Source organism: Dreissena polymorpha, chromosome 6 (genome assembly GCF_020536995.1).
Source record: "Dreissena polymorpha isolate Duluth1 chromosome 6, UMN_Dpol_1.0, whole genome shotgun sequence".
Classification (NCBI taxonomy): Eukaryota; Metazoa; Mollusca; class Bivalvia; order Myida; family Dreissenidae; genus Dreissena; species Dreissena polymorpha.
The window spans coordinates 108,156,788-108,163,584 of record NC_068360.1 but is presented as its reverse complement, the minus strand read 5'-3'; positions in this window follow the sequence as shown (position 1 = coordinate 108,163,584).

Genomic DNA, 6,797 nt, shown 5'->3' with positions numbered 1-6,797 from the left:
GATGAATGCACTTCATTGACTGCATTGGCTGATTTGAGAATACGACCAGAACATTGGAAACATGTCCGCGTCTTTGTAACACCGTTTTACTGCGTGTTCAGCATGAAACAATTTTATATCTAATGAAAAGGCTTAATAGATAGAACAGTTTTACACTCAATCTCGACATCAATACAGTTTGTGCGTCCACCTTTTATTTTCAGAAGATTTTCAGCGCGAGAACTTTTGCACTTAAAGGCTATGTTCTCATATTTAGTACTAACTTCCATATTCCTGTCAACATGTTAACATGTTTAAGTATAGAGAGCAGTGGAAGCGAAGACTCACTTTAATGCATTGCATTTCAACTCGCGAGGGATATCGGGTCAATTGACCAGTCGCCAAATTATCGATCGCTCCGCCCACATAGTCACGTGGTCTAGTGATTATAAAACTCCGACAAGCAGATCGCAATTATAGCGGATTACGTGAGGGAAATTCTATATTTGTAATGCTGTATTATGCTCTTTTCTATAATATAAATTATTAAAGCCGCACACTAAACTAAACTGCTTTGTAAAACATTAATACAATCATAAAAACTTAGAGAGAAATGGCGTAATCAAAATAAATGAGTTAACGGCAGACTGACTATCAGAAACGTTTCTTTTACATATTATATAGGGAGTTGATGAAAAATCCGTTGTAAAAATTAGCATTTATTTCATATTGATTTTGAACGTGTATTCAACCGTCTGACAGTGAACCCGGTGGCTATTCAAATATAATTTTGAAAATATTTTTATTAAATGCAAATGACATATCCATATCATGATGGGTTTTTTGTTTATTAAAAATGTTTGGATCTTTGTTTTATTGTATTATTTTTAAAAAGACACCGATTTTTTTTATTTAGATATAAATTAAATTTTGATTGTAACCATAATTTAATACAGGCCTAATTTCGTGGTTTCATTAACAGATAGTCTAATATGCATTTTTTTCATTTATGTTTAATGCGAACCTGTTTCATTTCACTATCAAAAATGAAATGTTGGTATTACGGTGCTGTTCACGAACATTCGAACTGAATACATTTAGCATATTATGCATTTGCTTATTTATAACAAGATGGCCCTTATATGTTAATTGCAATGTTTACATTTCTCCCCGTATCAATATATGTTGTATTAGAAATGTTGTTGTTGTATTATAAGCCGTACATTTTACACTTGAAGTCGCTTTAAGCTGGCTAAGCCGCGTTGAAATCACCTTTTTGTTGTTTACTTTAGTTAAAACAATATTTAAGATAACAATTTATAATGAATTCCCTTGTTTATGATCCACAGAAAATAAATATATAATTGGAAATCATTTAAGTAACTAAATAGTTTTCTTTTCTTGTGTACAGTACCTTACAATGCCTTAATGTTCCTTCATTTTGAGATCCACGCAACATACTATCATTTATTAATCATCGACAATTACGCTGAGATTAATAAGCACGTGCGGCAATTATATTATGTTGCCCAAACTGCTTAATAATATTGTGCATCAAACGGTATAACACGTTTTATAGAACACACACCTGGTGTGTTTAAACTATTTATTGTGTTTGTTTTCTCATTACTCGTTCATATGTTCAAGAAATAAAGATAAAATAATAACCTTTTATAAAGTATGTATAGCACCTACAATTTTGAATAATGATCGAACAGTAATGATCATGCATTTGATATAAAATCTGTGTAAACTCTTAAAAATTACGTCCATTCCATATGTACAACGCGCTTTGTTTGTCGGACAAAATGGCGGCCAGATAAGCGTTGCTGAGGGGTGTGTGAAAAATCGATATCTGATTGGCTGATCGACAAAATGTGGGCGGAGTTGGCGACTGGTCAATTTGACCAGTCGCCAAATTATCGATCGCTCCGCCCACATAGTCACGTGGTCTAGTGATTAGAAAACTCCGACAAGCAGATCGCAATTATAGCGGATTACGTGAGGGAAATTCTATATTTGTAATGCTGTATTATGCTCTTTTCTATAATATAAATTATTAAAGCCGCACACTAAACTAAACTGCTTTGTAAAACATTAATACAATCATAAAAACTTAGAGAGAAATGGCGTAATCAAAATAAATGAGTTAACGGCAGACTGACTATCAGAAACGTTTCTTTTACATATTATATAGGGAGTTGATGAAAAATCCGTTGTAAAAATTAGCATTTATTTCATATTGATTTTGAACGTGTATTCAACCGTCTGACAGTGAACCCGGTGGCTATTCAAATATAATTTTGAAAATATTTTTATTAAATGCAAATGACATATCCATATCATGATGGGTTTTTTGTTTATTAAACATGTTTGGATCTTTGTTTTATTGTATTATTTTTAAAAAGACACCGATTTTTTTTATTTAGATATAAATTAAATTTTGATTGTAACCATAATTTAATACAGGCCTAATTTCGTGGTTTCATTAACAGATAGTCTAATATGCATTTTATTTCATTTATGTTTAATGCGAACCTGTTTCATTTCACTATCAAAAATGAAATGTTGGTATTACGGTGCTGTTCACGAACATTCGAACTGAATACATTTAGCATATTATGCATTTGCTTATTTATAACAAGATGGCCCTTATATGTTAATTGCAATGTTTACATTTCTCCCCGTATCAATATATGTTGTATTAGAAATGTTGTTGTTGTATTATAAGCCGTACATTTTACACTTGAAGTCGCTTTAAGCTGGCTAAGCCGCGTTGAAATCACCTTTTTGTTGTTTACTTTAGTTAAAACAATATTTAAGATAACAATTTATAATGAATTCCCTTGTTTATGATCCACAGAAAATAAATATATAATTGGAAATCATTTAAGTAACTAAATAGTTTTCTTTTCTTGTGTACAGTACCTTACAATGCCTTAATGTTCCTTCATTTTGAGATCCACGCAACATACTATCATTTATTAATCATCGACAATTACGCTGAGATTAATAAGCACGTGCGGCAATTATATTATGTTGCCCAAACTGCTTAATAATATTGTGCATCAAACGGTATAACACGTTTTATAGAACACACACCTGGTGTGCTTAAACTATTTATTGTGTTTGTTTTCTCATTACTCGTTCATATGTTCAAGAAATAAAGATAAAATAATAACCTTTTATAAAGTATGTATAGCACCTACAATTTTGAATAATGATCGAACAGTAATGATCATGCATTTGATATAAAATCTGTGTAAACTCTTAAAAATTACGTCCATTCCATATGTACAACGCGCTTTGTTTGTCGGACAAAATGGCGGCCAGATAAGCGTTGCTGAGGGGTGTGTGAAAAATCGATATCTGATTGGCTGATCGACAAAATGTGGGCGGAGTTGGCGACTGGTCAATTTGACCAGTCGCCAAATTATCGATCGCTCCGCCCACATAGTCACGTGGTCTAGTGATTAGAAAACTCCGACAATCAGATCGCAATTATAGCGGATTACGTGAGGGAAATTCTATATTTGTAATGCTGTATTATGCTCTTTTCTATAATATAAATTATTAAAGCCGCACACTAAACTAAACTGCTTTGTAAAACATTAATACAATCATAAAAACTTAGAGAGAAATGGCGTAATCAAAATAAATGAGTTAACGGCAGACTGACTATCAGAAACGTTTCTTTTACATATTATATAGGGAGTTGATGAAAAATCCGTTGTAAAAATTAGCATTTATTTCATATTGATTTTGAACGTGTATTCAACCGTCTGACAGTGAACCCGGTGGCTATTCAAATATAATTTTGAAAATATTTTTATTAAATGCAAATGACATATCCATATCATGATGGGTTTTTTGTTTATTAAAAATGTTTGGATCTTTGTTTTATTGTATTATTTTTAAAAAGACACCGATTTTTTTTATTTAGATATAAATTAAATTTTGATTGTAACCATAATTTGATACAGGCCTAATTTCGTGGTTTCATTAACAGATAGTCTAATATGCATTTTTTTCATTTATGTTTAATGCGAACCTGTTTCATTTCACTATCAAAAATGAAATGTTGGTATTACGGTGCTGTTCACGAACATTCGAACTGAATACATTTAGCATATTATGCATTTGCTTATTTATAACAAGATGGCCCTTATATGTTAATTGCAATGTTTACATTTCTCCCCGTATCAATATATGTTGTATTAGAAATGTTGTTGTTGTATTATAAGCCGTACATTTTACACTTGAAGTCGCTTTAAGCTGGCTAAGCCGCGTTGAAATCACCTTTTTGTTGTTTACTTTAGTTAAAACAATATTTAAGATAACAATTTATAATGAATTCCCTTGTTTATGATCCACAGAAAATAAATATATAATTGGAAATCATTTAAGTAACTAAATAGTTTTCTTTTCTTGTGTACAGTACCTTACAATGCCTTAATGTTCCTTCATTTTGAGATCCACGCAACATACTATCATTTATTAATCATCGACAATTACGCTGAGATTAATAAGCACGTGCGGCAATTATATTATGTTGCCCAAACTGCTTAATAATATTGTGCATCAAACGGTATAACACGTTTTATAGAACACACACCTGGTGTGTTTAAACTATTTATTGTGTTTGTTTTCTCATTACTCGTTCATATGTTCAAGAAATAAAGATAAAATAATAACCTTTTATAAAGTATGTATAGCACCTACAATTTTGAATAATGATCGAACAGTAATGATCATGCATTTGATATAAAATCTGTGTAAACTCTTAAAAATTACGTCCATTCCATATGTACAACGCGCTTTGTTTGTCGGACAAAATGGCGGCCAGATAAGCGTTGCTGAGGGGTGTGTGAAAAATCGATATCTGATTGGCTGATCGACAAAATGTGGGCGGAGTTGGCGACTGGTCAATTTGACCAGTCGCCAAATTATCGATCGCTCCGCCCACATAGTCACGTGGTCTAGTGATTAGAAAACTCCGACAAGCAGATCGCAATTATAGCGGATTACGTGAGGGAAATTCTATATTTGTAATGCTGTATTATGCTCTTTTCTATAATATAAATTATTAAAGCCGCACACTAAACTAAACTGCTTTGTAAAACATTAATACAATCATAAAAACTTAGAGAGAAATGGCGTAATCAAAATAAATGAGTTAACGGCAGACTGACTATCAGAAACGTTTCTTTTACATATTATATAGGGAGTTGATGAAAAATCCGTTGTAAAAATTAGCATTTATTTCATATTGATTTTGAACGTGTATTCAACCGTCTGACAGTGAACCCGGTGGCTATTCAAATATAATTTTGAAAATATTTTTATTAAATGCAAATGACATATCCATATCATGATGGGTTTTTTGTTTATTAAAAATGTTTGGATCTTTGTTTTATTGTATTATTTTTAAAAAGACACCGATTTTTTTTATTTAGATATAAATTAAATTTTGATTGTAACCATAATTTAATACAGGCCTAATTTCGTGGTTTCATTAACAGATAGTCTAATATGCATTTTATTTCATTTATGTTTAATGCGAACCTGTTTCATTTCACTATCAAAAATGAAATGTTGGTATTACGGTGCTGTTCACGAACATTCGAACTGAATACATTTAGCATATTATGCATTTGCTTATTTATAACAAGATGGCCCTTATATGTTAATTGCAATGTTTACATTTCTCCCCGTATCAATATATGTTGTATTAGAAATGTTGTTGTTGTATTATAAGCCGTACATTTTACACTTGAAGTCGCTTTAAGCTGGCTAAGCCGCGTTGAAATCACCTTTTTGTTGTTTACTTTAGTTAAAACAATATTTAAGATAACAATTTATAATGAATTCCCTTGTTTATGATCCACAGAAAATAAATATATAATTGGAAATCATTTAAGTAACTAAATAGTTTTCTTTTCTTGTGTACAGTACCTTACAATGCCTTAATGTTCCTTCATTTTGAGATCCACGCAACATACTATCATTTATTAATCATCGACAATTACGCTGAGATTAATAAGCACGTGCGGCAATTATATTATGTTGCCCAAACTGCTTAATAATATTGTGCATCAAACGGTATAACACGTTTTATAGAACACACACCTGGTGTGTTTAAACTATTTATTGTGTTTGTTTTCTCATTACTCGTTCATATGTTCAAGAAATAAAGATAAAATAATAACCTTTTATAAAGTATGTATAGCACCTACAATTTTGAATAATGATCGAACAGTAATGATCATGCATTTGATATAAAATCTGTGTAAACTCTTAAAAATTACGTCCATTCCATATGTACAACGCGCTTTGTTTGTCGGACAAAATGGCGGCCAGATAAGCGTTGCTGAGGGGTGTGTGAAAAATCGATATCTGATTGGCTGATCGACAAAATGTGGGCGGAGTTGGCGACTGGTCAATTTGACCAGTCGCCAAATTATCGATCGCTCCGCCCACATAGTCACGTGGTCTAGTGATTAGAAAACTCCGACAAGCAGATCGCAATTATAGCGGATTACGTGAGGGAAATTCTATATTTGTAATGCTGTATTATGCTCTTTTCTATAATATAAATTATTAAAGCCGCACACTAAACTAAACTGCTTTGTAAAACATTAATACAATCATAAAAACTTAGAGAGAAATGGCGTAATCAAAATAAATGAGTTAACGGCAGACTGACTATCAGAAACGTTTCTTTTACATATTATATAGGGAGTTGATGAAAAATCCGTTGTAAAAATTAGCATTTATTTCATATTGATTTTGAACGTGTATTCAACCGTCTGACAGTG